The sequence below is a fragment of the Chiloscyllium plagiosum genome, unplaced genomic scaffold, assembly GCF_037043375.1.
Source record: "Chiloscyllium plagiosum isolate Xiang-an unplaced genomic scaffold, Cpla_swu_hap1 HiC_scaffold_4, whole genome shotgun sequence".
Taxonomy (NCBI): Eukaryota; Metazoa; Chordata; class Chondrichthyes; order Orectolobiformes; family Hemiscylliidae; genus Chiloscyllium; species Chiloscyllium plagiosum.
The window spans coordinates 50195055-50214693 of record NW_028270142.1 but is presented as its reverse complement, the minus strand read 5'-3'; positions in this window follow the sequence as shown (position 1 = coordinate 50214693).

Genomic DNA, 19639 nt, shown 5'->3' with positions numbered 1-19639 from the left:
CAAGATGTCACCATCTACAGTATTTCGCTACATCCTATATCTTCCACGTCCTTTTCCACAGTAAACACAGATGCAAAATATTCTTTTAGTATCTCCCCCATCTTCTGTGGCTCCACATAAAGGCTGCCTTGCTGATCTTTGAGGGGGTCCTTTTCTCTCCCGAGTTACTCTTTTGTCTTTCATGTATTGTAAAACCCCTTTGGATTCTCTTTAACTCAATTTGCCAAAGCTATCTCATGTCCCCGTTTTGCCCTCCTGATTTCCCTCTTAAATATACTCCTACTGCCTTTATACTCTTCTAAGGATTCACTCGATCTCTCCTGTCTATACCTGACATATGTTTCCTTCTTTTTCTTCATCAAACCCTTAATTTCATTAGTCATCCAGCATTCCTTACACCTACTAGCCTTCCCCTTCCACCCGAACAGGAATATACTTTCTCTGGATTCTCGTTATCTCATTTCTGAAGGATTCCCATTTCACAGCCATACCTTTACCTGTAAACATCTGCCCCCAATCAGCTTTTGAAAATTCTTGCCTAATACCATCAAAATTAGCCTTCCTCCAATTTAGAACTTCAACTTTTAGATCTGGTCTATCCTTTCCCATCACTATTTTAAAACCAATAGAATTATGGTCGCTGGCCCCAACGTGCTCCCCAACTGAAACCTCAGTCACCTGCCCTGCCTTATTTCCCAAGAGTAAGTCAACTTTTGCACCTTCTCTAGTTGGTCATTCCATGTATTGAATCAGGAAATTTTCTTGTACATACTTAACAAATTCCTCTCCATCTAAACCCTTAACACTATGACAGTCCCAGTCTATGTTTGGAAAGTTAAAGTCCGCTACCATAACCACCCTATTATTCTTACAGATAACTGAGATTTCCTTACAAATTTGTTTCTCAATTTCCCTCTGAGTATTAGGGGTTCTTTAATGCAATCCCAATAAGGTGATCACACCTTTCTTATTTCTCAGCTCCACCCAAATAACTTCTGTGGATGTATTTCCGGGAATATCCTCCCTCAGTACAGCTGTAATGCTATCCCTTATCAAAAATGCCACTCCCCCTCCTATCTTGCTTCCCTTTCTATCCTTCCTGTAGCATTTGTATCTTGGAACATTAAGCTGCCAGTCCTGCCCATCCCTGAGCCATGTTTCTGCAATTGCTATGATATCCTCGTCTCATGTTCCTAACCATACCCTGAGTTCATCTGCCTTCCCTGTTAGGCCTCTTGCGTTGAAGTAAGTAGTTTAATTTATCAGTCCTATCTTGTTCTCTGCTTTGTCCCTGCCTGCCCTGGCTGTTTGATTCGCTTGTGTTCTCAACTGTACCAGTCTCAGATTGATCTCTTTATTCACTATCTCCCCGGGTCCCATCTACCCCCGCCCCCACCCCACCTTACTAGTTTAAGTCCTCCTGAGCACTGAGCAGCTTTAGCAAATCTCCCTGCCAGTATATTGACATTCTATTTTGCTCAAAAAGCATACGATGCAGGCAGTCCGTCCATCTAACATTTTATAATTTCCTACTTTGGAAATAGAACCAGTCTGATATAAGATTGGGATCCAGACAGACACTAACCTCACACCTTTAATGCATTGTTTAAGCTGAGATGTCAATTTTTTAAATTAAACCTCAAGTTATCTCGAGAATGTGATTTAAAAGGAATTCTGGGATTTACATATTAATGAACCAAAACCTGCAACCCATTCTAAAAGATGAAAGACATAACAGCAATCTAGGTTTGTTCAATCTATCGTTTCAGTTGCACGACACTGAAATGTTTTGCTATGAATTCTGTGTCTTATGATCCTGCTCGACAACCACCTGATGAAGGAGCAGCACTCCGAAAGCTAGTACTTCCAAATAAACCGATTGGACCACAATCTGGTTTTAACTTTATTCATTTTAGGTGCGAGTTTTAACTTTATTCATTTTAGGCATTTTATTAGCATGCTATGAACTATAATGAGACAAGTGTAATGAATCATAGACTTTAAGATGAGTGTGGTTCATAGCATTTGGTCTGCACACCTGTTTGCTCAGCCCTCAAAATCCTCACGCTGCCTTTGAAAACCTCCTTGTTCATTAATGGAAGAGAGCTTCTTTTCATCAAGTAAATAGCTTTTTCTGGAGGCTATTTCACATTTCTGTAAGGTGCTTCATTTGTCTTAAAAATATTAGAACGAATAGGACAGGGTGAACTGGTGGTTTGAAATTCATATAGTTATCGCAGTGAGTGATGAAGAAGTGTTTTATAAACACATATATACATATTTAATGATGGTATTCTGCCACAAATTATTAATTTATAATAGGCACCATAAATAATTTACGCACACATAGATTTTACATACAGCGTATATGAACATGTACACATAGATGTTGAGTTTTCAAACACTCACCTGTACACTCATATTTGCATTGCCATATATGTCCATTGTCAGGATCTTGAAGTAACATTGACTCAATGTATTGCTGCTCCACTGTGCTGAAAAAGGTTTACCCAACATCTTTCCACATGTTTCCAATGCTAGATTAACATTAACGTCTCCAGTATTGTTGTGCTCGTTCTTTTCCTTTGTCTTACTTGGCTGAATTGGAGGTTTAAAAACATCAGAAAGAATTTTTTGATCCCTGGAATCTGTGAGCTTCGAAGGAAATGCAATTAATGAAGTGGGTTAATAGTTGCATCCCACACCCTGCCACCTTCCAACCTCTATCAGAGTTAAGAGTAAAGCCATGATCGACCTTCCCACACTGCCATCAATGGAGGCCCTCAAGTGTCTAATTAAAGATCACTTTATGCTCTCATCCCACCACTGCCAGGATTAACCCAGCTACACGTGATTTTCCCGATAGCTTACCACCCTGTGGGCAGCTGGTCATTTTTGGGTGAACGGTTCCTCAGTCATTGGCAATCACTGTCTGATCAAGGAACTGAACACTGTTCAGGGAGCCAGCAGCCTACCCTTAGGCCATTAGACCATAAGTCATGGGAGCAAAATTAGGCCATTTGGCCCATCGAATACTTTCTACCATTTGATCATGACTGTCATGTTTCTCAAAACTGTCCTCCTATCTCTCACGCTAAGCCATGATTCCCATACTAAATCCAGGCACTAACAATCTCTGCCTTAAAGACACACGATGTCTTGGCCTCCGCATCCCACTGCAGCAATGGGTTACACAGATAAACCATCCTCTGGCTGACGTAATTCCTCCTCATCTCAGTTCTAAAGAGTCATCCCCTTAGGCTAAAACTGTGCCCTTGGGTCCTAGTCTCTCGTGGAAACATCTTCTCCATGTCCACTCTATCTGGGCCTCTCAGTATTCTGTAAGTTTCAGTTAGATCCCCCTCATCCTTCTAAACTCCATCAAGTACAGATTCAGAGTTCTCATCCACTCCTCATATGATAAACCCTTCATCCCCAGGATAATTCTTGTAAACCTCCTTTGGAGACCCTCTAATGCCAACCCAACCTTCTTTAGATATGTAGCCCAAAGCTGTTCTCAATATTCCAAATGTGATCTGATCAGAGCCTCAGCTGTGCATCTCTGTTCTAGTATTCTTTCCGTTTTGAAATGAATGCTAACACTGCATTGCCTTCCTAATTGTCAACTGAACCTGCATGTTAACCTTAAGAGAATTGTGAACTTGGATTCCCAAGTCCTTTTTGTGCTTCAGATTTCCAAAGCCTTTTCCTGTTTAGAAAGTAGAAACTCTTCCCACCAAAGTGCATAACCTCACACTTCCCCACATTATATTCCATCTGTCCCTTTTTTGTCACTCCCCCAACCTTGCCAAGTCCTCCTGTAGCCTACCCCCTTCCTCAACGCTACCTGCCCCTCCAACTATCTTTTTTGCCAGCTGTAAATTTAGCAACAATGCCCTCAGTTCCTTCGTCCAGATCGTTAATGCATCACGTGAATAGTTGTGGTCTCAATACTAGTCACTGCTGCAATCCTGAAAAAGGCTCATTTATCACCACTCACTCTGTTCTGCCATTCAGTCAATCCTCTAAACTTTCAAATACTTTGTCCCTAATACCATGGTTTCTTATCGTATTTAGCAGTCTCCTGTGCAGCAACTTGTCAAAGGCTCTGTGCAAATCCAAATAGATCCCGTCCACTGGCTCAGCTTTTTCTAACCTCCTCAAAGAATGCTAATAGATTTGTCAGGCATGACTTCCCCTTGAGAAAGTCATGCTAACTCAGCCCTATTTAATCATGCACTTCTCAGTACTCCACAATCTAATTCTTAACAATGTGCTCTAAAATCTTACCAATGACTGAGGTCAGCCTAACAGGCCTACAGTCTCCCTCCCTTCTTAAACAGAGGTGTTACATTCGCCATTTTCCAGTCTGGAACCCTCTCTGACTCCAGTGATTCTGAAAGATCACCACCAAAGCCTCTGCAATGCCCTCAGCTATCTGCTTCAGAACTCTAGTGTGTAGTCCATCCGGTCTGGGTGATTTATCCACCTTCAGACCATTCAGCTTCCCCAGCACCTGCGCCTTCCTGATGGTCGTGGGCTCTATTCAAGTTCTGGTATGCTGCTGCTATTTGCTACAGTGAAAACAGATGCAAAGTACCTATTCGGTTCCTCCACTATTTCAGCAGTCCAATATCCACTCTTGCCTCTCTCATCTTTTAGTTACCTAAAAAAAATCCTGCAATCTTCTTTTATATTACTAGACAGCTTATTCTCATATTACTTCTGATCTTTATCGCTTTTTCAGTTATCTTCTGCTGGCTCTTAAAGGCTTCTCAAATCCTTTGGCTTCCTATTTAATCTTCACAACATTTTAAGCTTTTTAAGCATTTTAAGCTTTTTCCTTTGCAGCCATTGCTGCCTTGTTCTCCCCTTAGTATGTTTCTTTTTTCTTGGAATGGATTTCTGCAATGCCACCGGAATTACCTCTACATTGGGGAGACTGGACGCCTCCTGGCAAAGTGCTTTAGGGAACATCTCCGGGACATCCGCACCAATCAACCACACCGTCCTGTGGCCCAACATTTCAACTCCCCCTCCCACTCAGCCAGGACATGTAGGTCCTGGGCCTCCTTCACAGCCACTCCCTCACCACCTGACACCTGGAGGAAGAAGGCCTCATCTTGCGCCTCGAAACACTTCAATCCCAGGGCATCAATGTGGACTTCACCAATTTCCTCATTTCCCCTTCCGCCACCTCACCCCAGTTCCAAACTTCCAGCTCAGCACTGTCCCCATGACTTGTCGTACCTGCCTATTTTCCTTTCCACCTATCCACTCCACCCTCCTCTCTGACCTATCACCTTCATCCCCACCCCCACTCATGCATTGTACTCTTTGCTACCCTCTCCCACCCTCCTCTCTGACCTATCACCTCCATCCCCACCTCCAATCACCTATTGTACTCTATGCTACTTTCTCCCCATCCCCACTCTCCTCTCATTTATCTCTCCACCCATTTATCTCTCCACCCTTCAGGCTCTCTGCCTTTATTCCTGATGAAGGGCTTTTGCCCGAAACATCAATTTTACTGCTCCTTGGATGCTGCCTGAACTGCTGTGCTCTTCCAGCACCACTCTAATCCAGAATCTGGTTTCTAGCATCTGCAGTCATTGTTTTTACCTAGTTGATTGTAACCCTACTGCAAATCCTCTTGCAAGGATGCCTACCTTGAAGAAGTTTTCCTCCTCTCTCTACAAGAATCTCAGGAAGTCCCTCTCCCACTGCAACTCCCAGGTCATTTCCTCTGCCCTGAAGCTCTTCAACCATGTCCTGAAAGAAACTCACTACTACAGCCAAATTTGCTTCCTAAGTGCCTGCCTCCGTAACCAACTCATCCCACACAGACTCCAGACCACCTTTAAACCAGCAGAGTTCGGACCCAAACAGGACAAACAGTACAGACTACAGATTCAAAAACACCAGCAACGGTTCTCCTTCAAGATCCTCCGCTCCACGCTTGCAGCAATGCGCAGGCACCTAACCTCTCTACAGTCAGTCCTGCCTCAGCTGAGGGCCACACCCTCTCAGAATTGCAAAGGACCCACTCTGTACTATATCCTCAGGAAAATTCATACTCTCAACAAACAGTATTTCAACACTGTCGCAAACATCAAAAACTGTAAGTACAACAAACTTTTATCTACCCCCTCCATAACCAGCACTCTTCAAACATTCCAATAGATTCCCCCAGCCTCTGGAACTGCTTGGACGCCATTAGCCATGCGGCTGGTGCAGCTACCATCCCCACGGTGATTGATGACGCCACTTCCGCCCCCATCATGGCTGCTTCCACAGCCACTTCCGCCCCTCACAATTCCTCATGCACCACACGTGACATCACTTCCGCCCCTCACATCATCGCTGATGTCACATACTCAGTGACTTCCGCCCCTGCCCCCACCACTGCCGTGGTCGACACCACATCCGCCCCCACCAACGCCACTCACCTGCATTCTGCTGACATGACCCCCACAGATCCCACTGTCACCATCCCTGCCCTACAGAACCTTGAGGGGAACACCACCCCTGCTCATGACTCTACCCCCATTCCCCCCACCATCACACCCACTCCAGTTACTGGCTGCGCTCCCACTCCCAGCTCCACACCCACATCAGATCCCAGCTCCCAGCCGTGCTGAGTTTTTACCATTCCCCCCTGACCTCCCTCTCACTGAGGACGAACGATCAGTCCTCAGCAAAGGACTCACCTTCATCCCCCTCTGCCCACGCATCAATGAATTTAATACACGCTGTGACGCTGAACACTTCTTCCGCCACCTCCACCTCCGAGCTCACTTTTACAGTCAGGACTCCCGAGGACCCCTTCGCCCGTCTCCAACACACTCCATCCACCTGGACACCCCGCGCTGGCCTATTACCCACCCTCGACCTCGTCATTTCCAACTGCCACTGGGACATTAACCACCTCAACCTGTCTACCCCCCTCCCCCACTCCAACTTCTCACCCTCACAACGCGCAGCCCTCCAATCCCGCTGCTCCAATCCCGACCTCACCATCAAGCCAGCGGATAAAGGGGGCGCAGTGGTAGTCTGGCACACTGACCTCTACACCACTGAAGTCAGATGCCAACTCAAAGACACCTCCTCCTACCGCCCCCTCGATAATGACCCCACCCCCCCATCACCAAACCATCATCTCCCAGACCATATAGATCCTCATCACCTCAGGAGATCTCCCACCCACAGCATCCAACCTCATTGTTCGGGAACCCAGCACTGGTTCTACCTCCTTCCCAAGATCCACAAGCCTGACCACCCTGGCTGACCCATTGTCTCAGCATGCTCCTGCCCCACTGAACTCATCTCTACCTACCTCGATACTGTCCTATCCCTCCTAGTCCAGGAACTCCCCACATACGTTCGAGACACCACCCATGCCCTGCACCTCCTCCAAGACTTCCGTTTCTCCGGTCCCCAATGCCTCATCTTCACCATGGATATCCAATCCCTGTACCTCCATCCGCCATGACCAGGGCCTTCAAGCCCTCCGTTTCTTCCTCTCCCAATGTTCCCAAGAGTACCCTTCCACCGACACTCTCATTCGTTTGGCTGAACTGGTCCTCACCCTTAACAATTTCTCCTTCGAATCCTCACACTTCCTCCAGACCAAACGGGTAGCCATGGGCACCCATATGGACCCCAGCAATGCCTGTCTCTTTGCTGGCTACGTAGAACAGTCCATCTTCCATAGTTACACTGGCACCATTCCCCACCCCTTCCTTCACTACATTGATGACTGCATTGGTGCCACCTCGTGCTCCCGCGAGGAGGTTGAGCAATTCATCACCTTCACCAACACATTCCACCCTGACCTTAAATTTACTTAGACCATCTCTGACACCTCCCTCCCCTTCCTGGACCTCTCCATCTCCATTAATAACGAGCGACTTGACACCGACATTTTTTACAAACCCACCAACTCCCACAGCTACCTGGATTACACCTTTTCCCACCCTACCTCCTGCAAAAATGACATCCCATATTCCCAATTCCTCTGCCTCCGCCATATATGCTCCTAGGAGGACCAGGTCCACCACAGAACACACCAGATGGCCTCCTTCTTTAAAGACCTCCTTCTCACGTGGTTAATGATGCCCTCCAACGCATCTTGTCCACATCCCACATCTCCACCTCAGACCCCCACTCCTCCAACCGTAACAAGGACAGAACGCCCCTGGTGCTCACCTTCCACCCTACCAACCTTTGCATAAACCAAATCATCCGCCGACATTTCCGCCACCAGTCCAAACGGACCCCACCACCAGGGATATATTTCCCTCGCCACCCCTTTCCACCTTCCACAAAGACTGTTCCCTCCATGACTGCCTGGTCATGTCCACGCCCTCCTACAACCCACCCTCCCATCCTGGCACCTTTTCCTGCCACCGCAGGAATTGCAAAACCTGTGCCCACATCTCCCCCCCACTCCACCTCACCTCCATCCAAGGCCCCAAAGGAGCCTTCCACATCCATCAAAGTTTTACCTGCACATCCACCAATGTTATTTATTGAATCCGTTGCTCCCGATGCGGTCTCCTCTACATTGTGGAGACTGGACACCTCCTAGCAGAGCGCTTTAGGGAACATCTCTGGGACACCCGCACCTGTCAACAACACCGCCCTGTGGCCCAACATTTCAACTCACCCTCCCACTCAGCCAGGACATGTAGGTCCTGGGCCTCCTTCACCGCCGCTCCCTCACCACCCGACACCTGGAGGAAGAACGCCTCATCTTCCATCTCGAAACACTTCAACCCCAGGGCATCAGTGTGGACTTCACCAGTTTCCTCATTTCCCCTTCCGCCACCTCACCCCAGTTCCAAACTTCCAGCTCAGCACTGTCCCCATGACTTCTCCGACCTGCCTATCTTCCTTTCCACCTATCCACTCCACCCTGCTCTCTGACCTATCACCTTCATCCCCACCACCATTCACCCATTGTACTCTTTGCTACCCTCCCCCCACCCTCCTCTCTGACCTATGACCTCCATCCCCACTCCAATTCACCTATTGTATTCTATGCTACTTTCTCCCCACTCCCACCCTCCTCTCATTTGTCTCTCTACCCTGCAGGCACTCTGCCTTTATTCCTGACAAAGGGCTTTTGCCCGAAACATTGATTTTCCTGCTCCTCGGATGCTGCCTGAACTGCTGTGCTTTTCCAGCACCACTCTAATCCAGAATCTGGTTTCCAGCATCTGCAGTCATTGTTTTTACCTCCTGAATTACCCTAGAAACTCGTGCCATTGCTGCTCCATGGTCTTCCCTGCTTCTAAGCACAGATTACTCTTCTCTCCTTGACTCCCAAACTGAGAATCGTCCCCACCTTCCAAACCTTTCACCCGTGTCCTTGGTGCTCTGTTGTACTAGAATGCCAGGCTGCTCTTCCATCAAGCAGTAATCGCCTACTCCATGGTGCTGCTGAGAGAAAGGGCTGCTGACCTCTGTTTGACCAGGTAGGTCTTCTGTTCTCATCTACCCCAGGATATTGATTCTGGGGAAGACCAGCCAGTGGCCTCAACACTGTCTGATTGCTGTATGGTTTGGTAGGCCTTCCCTGAAGGAGCAGCACAGGTCGTTCATTGGCTCTCCAGCCAGCAAACAAGACCCATCACTGAAAACAAACACCAAAAGAATGCTTGAGAGGTTCAGCGGGTCTGGCAGCATTGAGGAGAGAGAAACAGAGTTGATATTCTAGGTGCACTATGACTATTCTTCAGAATCTCTTCTGAAGAAGAGTTGTACCGAACAAAAAATGTTAACTTTGTTTCTTTCTCCACAATGCTGCCACCACCTACTGAGACTCCCCAGCATTCTCTGTTTCAGATTTTTGGCATCTGCAGTATTTTGCTTCTATTCAAGACCCCTGATCTGTAGGATTCTGCCCAGACACCATCTGCCTTCATCTCCATGTCTCAGCCTTTCCAAATTGGACTCTGAGTCCTAACTGGACAGTGGTCTTGAGTAGTCCATGATCAAAATGAATCTAGCTCCACCTTATTGCCTCATCCAGGTAACTGCCCGACTCTCAAATAGTATAACTGAGGTAAACATCTCCTGCAGCTGAATTCTGACAAAAATCAGAAACAGCATCTTTGCATTTCCTCAGGACTTCAGAGAGATTCTGGCCTCAAATCCAGCAGTCAGTTCATGATGAATCAATGGGCGGTCTCAAGTTTGCTTAAGGCCTTCAGTGTAAGAATGGATAGCACGAGATGACCTGTGCCAGCTGTAGTTGGGAGAAAAAAGTACCTTTTGCCAATCAACATACTGGTCTAGCGAGTTGGGTGTAACATTCTTGGCTTCAGTCAAGTCCACTTGTAAAGAATGTGTCACATTGGCTAGCCAATCTCCCATTCACCTTTCTTCTTGATTGCTGAATTCCCATCCACCACAATCTCCAGTGTCACAGAGTCATAACATCCCTACCATCATATTAAGTTCAATCAGCTAATTCAGTGTGCACATACTGAGAATCTCCTTGGTCTGTTTGCCTCACTTGTGCATTGACAGTTCATTTTACAACAAAGCCACCAGGGCACTTAAAGGCTTTGTTGAAGTCCCATGGGCCCTGTGTTTTTTGTCAAGGACACAATGCACGGGCTCATGCTTGAAGCTGAATAAAAATGATTAGCTTCAGAAATATATATGCCTTAAAAATACCAGGAAATCATAAATCACAGATTATAAATTAACCTTAGTGTTCTGGCCATGTCTATAAACCACTTAAGCTTAACTCTCATGACTTATAATGTTGTACAGATTGCTTGATTATACATTCCAAGTGTCAGGTCACACATGGTCACCTTTCTACAAACCTCAATTGATTTAATCAATATTTGGGTCAAAGATTCAGCATGCATTCAAGGAATTCAATTCGTCAGGTTATATTACAAATGTTTATTTGAAATTCATCTTGTTCACTCTAAATCACATTGCCTGTACACTGACTGCCATGCGTTGGGCTGATTTGAAAAGCTGATAGATAATTACCTCTTCCATAATCCACACAAGGTACAGAACTTGGATCATAGAAATATGCAGCACAGAAAGATGTAATTGAGCCCATCATAATGGTGCTATCCCAATAGTCCCACTTACCTTGCTCTTTCACCAAAGCCCTGCAAGTAACTACCAGAAGTTCACTGAATCAACTTCTCCCTCATGTCATACATTAACCTTTCTGTGGACTTAGTTCATAGGATCTCAGAGATCTACAGCGCAGCTTTCAGCCCATCACATCACACTGTCAAAAATAACTTTTCTCGTCCTATTTTCCAGCCCATAGTCTTGTATGCCTTGGCATTGCAAATGCACATCTAAATACCTCTTAAATGTTATGAGGGGCTTTTGTTCTAGATTCCTATCACTCTCTGGGTGAAAAGTTTTCCTCACATACCAGCAAAATCTTCTGTGACTTACCTTAAATCTATGCCCCTTGTCATTGATTCCTCCATTAAGGGGAGACATTTTTTTCCTTATCTAAGCTATCTATGCCCATATAATTTTATACATCTCAATCATGTTCCCTCTCAATCTCATCTGCTCTAAGGAAAAGAACCGTAGTCTATCCAATCACTCTTCATAACTGGAACTCTCCAGCCCAGGCAACATCCTGTTAAATATCCTCAGCACCCTCTCCAGTGCATTCACATCCCTCCCATAATGAGGATTCCAGAACTGCACACAATACTCTAGTTGTGGCCTATCCAATATTTTATACAGTTCCAACAGTAATCTCCTTGATCTTAAACTCTATGCCTTGTCTAATAAAGACATTTCAAAGATATAATTATTCTCTTCAATATTAAATTATTTTTATCTCTTATTTTAATTACCTTGACCCAGTTGTGGCATGATGTTGCTAAACACAGAAGTTGTGTGAATTCTGGTCCATGTCTTTGCCAATACCATTTTTATAAAGTCACAAAGAAGGGTGAAAGGGTAAACTGGGTTGATTATCATCAATTTTCAGATGTTCCTGTGAGAAAACATTGAGTTCTTCCTTAAAGTCCAAAAGAATCTGAACATCAGCACAAAACACTCAGGATTGTAGCATGACAGCTAATTCACCTGACCTACAACCAACTGTGGTAAATTTTTAAGTTAACTCCAAAGATTTCTTAAAATAATTGCACTCCACATTTTTAAAATGGGGATCTCATGTCCCATTCAAATTCTAAGCTGCAACACTCTGAGCTCTTTGCCCTTCTCATTTCTAGCCTCCTGGGCACCCACTTTTTTAATCACTCACCAATGGCCAATGTGTCTTCAACTGCCTAGGGCCTGTAAGTGCTGAAATTCCCTCCCTAAACCTCTCCGTTTCCCAACTCATGTCACCTCCTTTAGAAAAAACTCCTTAAAAATCTACATCTTTGGTCAAGCTTTTGATTATCTGACCTAACATCTCAAGATGGTAGAGTGATTAATTTGGATTTCCAGAAGGCCTTTGACAAGGTGCCATAATAAAAAATAAAAGCCCATGATGTTAGGGGCAAGGCACTGGCATGCATATAGGATTGGCTGACAGGCAGAAGGCAGAGAGCGGGGACAAAGGGGTCTTTCTCAGGATGACAGCCGGTGATAAGTAGAGTTCTACAAGGTTCAGTTGAAACCACAACTAGTCACATTATACATTAATGAGCTGGATGAACGAACTGAGGGCTTTGTTGCCAAGTTTGAAAATGACGCAAAGATAAGTGGAAGGACAGGTAATGTTAAAGAAGTCTGGAGACAGCAGGAGGACTTGGACAGGCTAGGAGAGGGGACAGAAATGGCAGATGCAATACAATGTGGGAAAGTATGTTGTTATGCACGCTGGTAGGAAGCATAGAGGTATAGACTGTTTTCTAAGCAGGGAAAGGCATTGGAAGTCTGAAACACAAAGGAACTTGGGACCTCTAGTTCAGGATTATTTTTTACCTATCTACGCTATTTATGCCCATATAATTTTATACAGCTCAACCATGTTCCTTCTCAATCTCCTCTGCTCTAAGAAAAAGAACACTAGTCTGTTTAATCTCTCTTCATAACTGGAATTCTTAATTTTAAGATTAACATGCAGGTTCAGTTGGCAGTTAGGAAGGCAAATGCAAAGTTAGCATTCATTTCAAATGGGCTAGAATACATGATCAAGGATGTACTGCTGAGGCTGTATAAAGCTTTGGCCAGACCAAATTTGGGATGTCATGAGCAGTTTTAGGCCCTATATATAAGGAAGGATCTGCTGGCCTTGAAGAGCATCCAGAGGAAGTTCACAACAATGATCCTAGGTATGAAGAGCTTGTCAGATGAGGAGCCGTTGAGGACTCTGGGTCTGTAGTTGGTGGAATTTAGAAGGATTAGGTGAGGGGGTGGTTTGCAGAATACTGAGCGACCTGGATAGAGTGGACATGGAGAGGATGTTTCCACTAGAAGGAGAGACTTGGACCCAAGGACATAGCCTTGGAGTGAAGGGATGACCCTTAAGAACTGAGGGAGGAGAAATTTTTTCAACCAAAGGATAGTGAATCTGTGGAACTCATTGCTGCAGAGACTGTGGAGGCCAAGTCATTGAGGGTATTTAAGACTTAAAGTCTTAAAGTTTGGATAACAATGGTCTTGTTCAGCACCTTGGGAGGTTCTCCTGTTTTACAAGCATTATAAAAATACATGTTGTTATTGGAGACCTATGGTCTTTTGCACAGTTGGAGATTTCCTACTCTGTCGAACTCAAACAATACTGGATTGCTAACACCCACCACATTTTACTTCTGTCTGGAATCACAGGGCTGGACCTCAACTCTACTTAGCTGCAATTTCCCTATTTCCCATATTTGTAGGAATTGGTATTAGTCATTATAATGTTGACATTAAGAATAAGAATATAATAAGGAAAAGTAAGAAATCTGAAACTGTTACAAAACAGTGAACTAGAATGTAATTACTTATAAATTTGGATTGAAAGACTGGAGTAGAGAAGGAAAAAAATGGCATTGGAGACTTAAATGAGCAAACAATTCAACAATGAGAATAATATAGCAGATAAATTAAATATTGATTTGGACTTTAAAAGCTTGCATGCAAATATACTTAGTCACCTCCACTTCAGTCTGAGGCAAAATACCACAAAGTACAAATAATAATACATTTTCAATTCACTGTCTGTAATACATAATGTAGCGTCATGAACAAGAGATAAGTAGTGAGTTTAGAAAGGTTGGCGGTGTGTTACAGTTTCACTCCGGGAATCCAAGTGACTGCAGAGAGTATTGTGGTAACATTGTAGTCTGGAGTTATGGATAGTGATGGTAGAGGCTCCAACTTTCTATCCATGTCCGTTTTATTGCCAACCATCATCATGCATGGGAAGGGTTTACATAGAGCAGAGGCACTACCCACTACTCTGTTAAGCATTTTAAAAAGCCAAATGTCAATAAATTTGATTGAGCTCTCATGACTCAAAATTGTCTTTTTTTCTATTTCATTCATGAGGCCTGGTTGCATTGACTGAGCATTTTCTGCACATCTCCATTTGTTCTAAGAAGGCCTTTTGTAACAATTTGTTTGTTGGGCCATTTCAGAGTACCTTCTCAGTAATGCACATCTATTTGCAGGTTTAAAACAATGAGCTTCTGAGCTTAAGGAGGGTTTACTTCTTCCTCTGGTGCCCTCAGAGGAAGAAGTAATTTCAGTTACAGAAGGGCCTACTAACTTTCAAACCTTTACAGGAGAATTCAGTGAATGGCAACATTCCAGGGACAGCAATGCACAGGACTGAGTACATAAAAGTGTGGCAAACTCATGAATGAGAGCACAATCATTTGTCGTTAATATTCAGCCCAATGGTGCATCATATGATCTGACCATGTCTTTGTGTGCTAAGGCTAGATTCTAGCATGGCTAGAATCAATGGGCTGTTGAAGTTCTAGGAGGACAATTGGTCTAGCATCTTTGTAATTTGGCTGATCTTTTTGACATCTGCAGTGGGATCTTCTGATGGTTGATATGAACCTTCCTGTTCATCAGCAAAATATTGCAAGTTTTCCAAATTGCATGGTAAGTGCTCAATGATTATTAATGATTTCACTCCCCAGAATGTTCTTTGACCTCCTGTACTTTAACATTTCTCTCCAACAAGGTACAGCTTTAGAGCTGAACAAGGATGAGTCTTCTATTAAGGCAATAAAGTAATTACGCAATTAGTAACACAAGACTGCACTTTTTCAGAAAATATTGGAAATATTCAACTAGTATTGTAGCATCTCCAGACAGACACAGAATTAATATTTCAGGTCAAAAACATTACATGAGAATTCAGCTGTACGCCAGGAAGGGAATAGGAATAGTAAATAACCCAAATTTCCAAGGCTTAGTACCTGAACAAATCTGGAAATAATATGAATATTATTAGGACAACATTGGAAAGGTATATTAGAAGGATCATAATTCATGCTGCACAGATTAATATGGTGAAGCCAGAAGACTATTATTCAAAAACAGCATTGCAAAAGTATTAATGGGCTCCAGGGAAAGTATGCACTTAATAAGAATTTGCTTTTATAACAAACTGAAAATATATAACATTAATACCTTATGACATTGATCAAGAGCAACTTCACTCATTATAGAGCTATTATACGCTGCACTTGAATTACATCCAAAGTAACATTTATAGCATTCCATGTGGTGAAAAATAAAACAAATTTATATGAAGTTTTCTGAAGTAAGATACAGTGAACAGTATGCTTTGAACAGCAATGTGCCCCAGGTCTTTCATCCCCTATAGATCATAAATGCATGGAGCTGCTGGTTATCATTTTACCAACAGGCAGCTGGACCCTCTGGTGAAACTGGACAAGTCCTAGTTAAAATGAAACTGAGTTTTGCTGACACCACAGTCCCGCCAGCCAGCAATGTAGAGAGAAAATAACCTCAAGATTTACAAATTTGACACATGCATGAGACTACCACCAATAATTCAGAGAACATATTAAACCTAGGCTTCATGTGCCCTCATAGTTGGCTATAAAAGAGCTCTAAAAGAAACCATGACAGTGGATGATAGAAATCTGTAACAAAAACAAAAATTGCTGGCGAAACTCAGCAAGTCTGGCAGCATTTGTGGGAAGAAAGCAGAGTTAACGTTTCAGGTTGAGTGACTCTACATCAGAATAGATTAGATTAGATTCCCTACAGTATGGAAACAGGTCCTTTCACCCAACAAGTCCACACCGATCCTCCGAAGAGTAACCTATCCATACCCATTCCCCTACATTTGACCCTGACTAATGTACCTAACACTATGGATAATTTAGCATGGCCAATTCACCTACCCTGCACATCTTTGGACTGTGGGAGGAAACCGGACCACCCGGAGGAAACCCACGCAGACACGGGGAGAATGTGCAAACTCCACAGAGATAGTCACCTGAGGCGGAAATCAAACCTAGATCCCTGGTGCTGTGAGCCACCCTATAGAAAACACTTCAAAAGTACTTTGTTTGTTGTATAGCACACTGAGACAGCATTACATAATGAAAGGTGCTATATAAAAGCCTTTCTTTAAAAGGCACTTTCTGAATCCTGCTTGACAAGGGTAAACAAAGAAATAGCATGCTCTGCATTGGTATTGTATACTCCCAGAATCTGAAAACTCTTCAGAGATTCATTGATGGCTAATTGAAAATAAACAATTATCTGTTGGTTATATTGTTTGGCGATGGTGGGATCATCTTTCATTTTTCTATAATTTATGTTTTATGCTATTTGCATTTTCTATTGGAGTCTACAGCATAACTATATTTTTAGCTTTATGGTATAATACTTATAAACCTGGAGCCCAATAATTTATAATTTCTTGAGCAGCACAATACTGCTGAGTGTTAGATATAAACAGAAATGCTGAAGAAACTCAGCAAGTCTGGCAGCAGAGAGATAAAGACCGTTAACATTTCAAGACCAGAATGACTGAAATGTTAACTGTTTCCATTGCTCATTTAGATATCCAGCATCTACAGTGCTTAGCTTTTATTTGAGTGCATAATGTTTGGACTAGCTGTTTTACACAACGAAATACTAAAGTTTGTAGCAATTTTGTTTGTGGAGTCTTGCAGGATCCAGCGTGAATAAGTGACTTGTCCCTCTGATATTACTGGGGTAAGATGTTATTACTTGATTTGAGTAGTTTGGTTTGCTGATTTGGATATGATTGGTGATGTTTTAACGTTGCTGAGGCATGCCTGACCATTGCTGTATCGTGTATATCATAACAAATGATCTTAAGTTTTTCATTGACCCCGAGGAGCTCTGGATGAAAATGGTTACTTGGAATTACTTTCTTAGTTCTAGAATATAAAGTAATTAAATATGTTTCTGGCAAATTACCTTATAATGTTAAATATGTATTTGTTACCTGCATAATGAGAAATGCTAGACAGAGATGCCAACTCTTTGTTATCTGGCTCCCCCGCCCCCATTTTCAAAATGTATTTGTGAATAATATATTGATGTCAAATTGATTATCATTCAGCTATGTTATATGAACGGAGTCTAATACCTAAGTTTCAACACATATTGGAAAACATAAGTTTATATCACATTTTATTTATTTCTGTTTTACATAAATGGACCCAAACATCTGGGCTCAATGTGAATCTCACAGTGAGAACTGATCCTGTAATTAAACTGTGATGCAGTTTTATACAACATTAGACTAAAAAGATATGAATCTCTTCTACCACAGCCATAGTTTTGGCCTCCTGTCTTTGTAATTAAATTAAATAGTATCCAAACCAAATTACTTATTGATGACTTTTCCATTAGAGCCTTCTGAAGACTCATTTGTGAAATGTAAACAATGTACAAACTATCTCAAATTAGCCATGATCCTACTGAATAGCTGAGCAGGCTCAAGGTGCTGAATGGTATACACCTGTTCCTATTTCTTATGATCTCATTACAGAATGATTCCTTACAGGCACTTTCACTGAGATATTAAAGGATTTGTCCATTCTATCTTTGAGAGTAGTTTTAGTGGTTTTAGTGCAGGCATTTCAATGAGTGACATGACTGGTCCACTTCCATCCTCTCGGGGATGCTTAAATGCAAAGCTGAGCGGAATCAAAGGCTCAAATCTTAAGGTGCCAAATCTGCAGCAGAAGTCAAATGGAATTCAGTGATTCGATTTCTCATAAAAGAGCAACATTATTCCACAAAACAGGAAGACCATTTAAAGGGAAAAGCTCTGTTGCTAGAAGAAACCTGACCACCACTTTCACTAGTTGTATTAGGATTTAATTTAATCTTTCTACTTAATTCAAAATAAATGTAAAGTGTTTGGCAATGAATCCAAGACCCTGAGCAGTTTAAATATTATTTTGTCTCATGGTTAAGTTAGCTTGCATTCCCTTATCCTACTATAAAACATCTTTCCAACATTAATTCCAGACATATTAATCCAAAGTTGTGTAACTTGTTCCATTATTTTAATGCATCTATTATGAATACATGCCTGTTAGCCAGCCAATCTTAACTTGTTTTCAAACATCAAGTCAAGACATTGGACAGACTACTTGCTGTGGGCATCTGCCTGCAACATATATGGCTGGTTGGATATCTAGCTGGTTGATCTAGATTAGATTAGATTAGATTACATTACATTACAGTGTGGAAACAGGCCCTTCGGCCCAACAAGTCCATACCGACCCGCCGAAGCGCAACCCACCCATACCCCTACATTTACCCCTTACCTAACGCTACGGGCAATTTAGCATGGCCAATTCACCTAACCTGCACATCTTTGGACTGTGGGAGGAAACCGGAGCACCCGGAGGAAACCCACGCAGACACGGGGAGAATGTGCAAACTCCACACAGACAGTCGCCTGAGGAGGGAATTGACCCAGGTCTCTGGCGCATGTGAAGCAGCAGTGCTAACCACTGTGCCACCGTGCCGTGCCGTGATCTGTTTTAGAGTTGCTCAAGTGGAGTCCTTGGGACATGTAAGAACACTTAAATGTTATGGCATGGGGTAAACCCCTCTGCTAACTTAAACCAGTAACATAGAAAAGATTCACCCTGTAATGTAATCTGTTAAAATTTGAGAGGCAAAGAGCTATCCCAGAGGTAAATATTTAGTGTAAAAATTAACATCTTTATTCTTTAAGACCAATAGAGAATATTAAAACTAACAACTATTTACAACTCCTTTCTCTTAAACCTATCTTTTACCTCCCACTCTACAATACTAGTCTGATAAAAATCCCCAATTAAGATTTATTTTAAAAATCATGTTTCAAAACCAGTCAGCTTTGCTGAGTTTCATCTGTAGATTTTCCTCGTAGATTCTCTCCAGGTTGGTTTCGATGTTTTACTGTGCAAACTCCTTCCCCAGACAGGTTCCTCTCAGAGAACTCTTAAACTAGCAGCCAACATCTGTTGGTCTTTTGGCAGTTGTCTCTCAACTGATCAAAAATGTCTGGTTTTATACCCAAAAACATCAGATTGTTTCATTGGTTTTAATATTATCAAAATATTAATATCAAAATTTGGTACCTTAGGGCATAATTTAAACTTATTGACCAAATTTGAATTTGTTTTTGTCTCATGGCAACCCAGCTACTCTATTTGTGTCAACC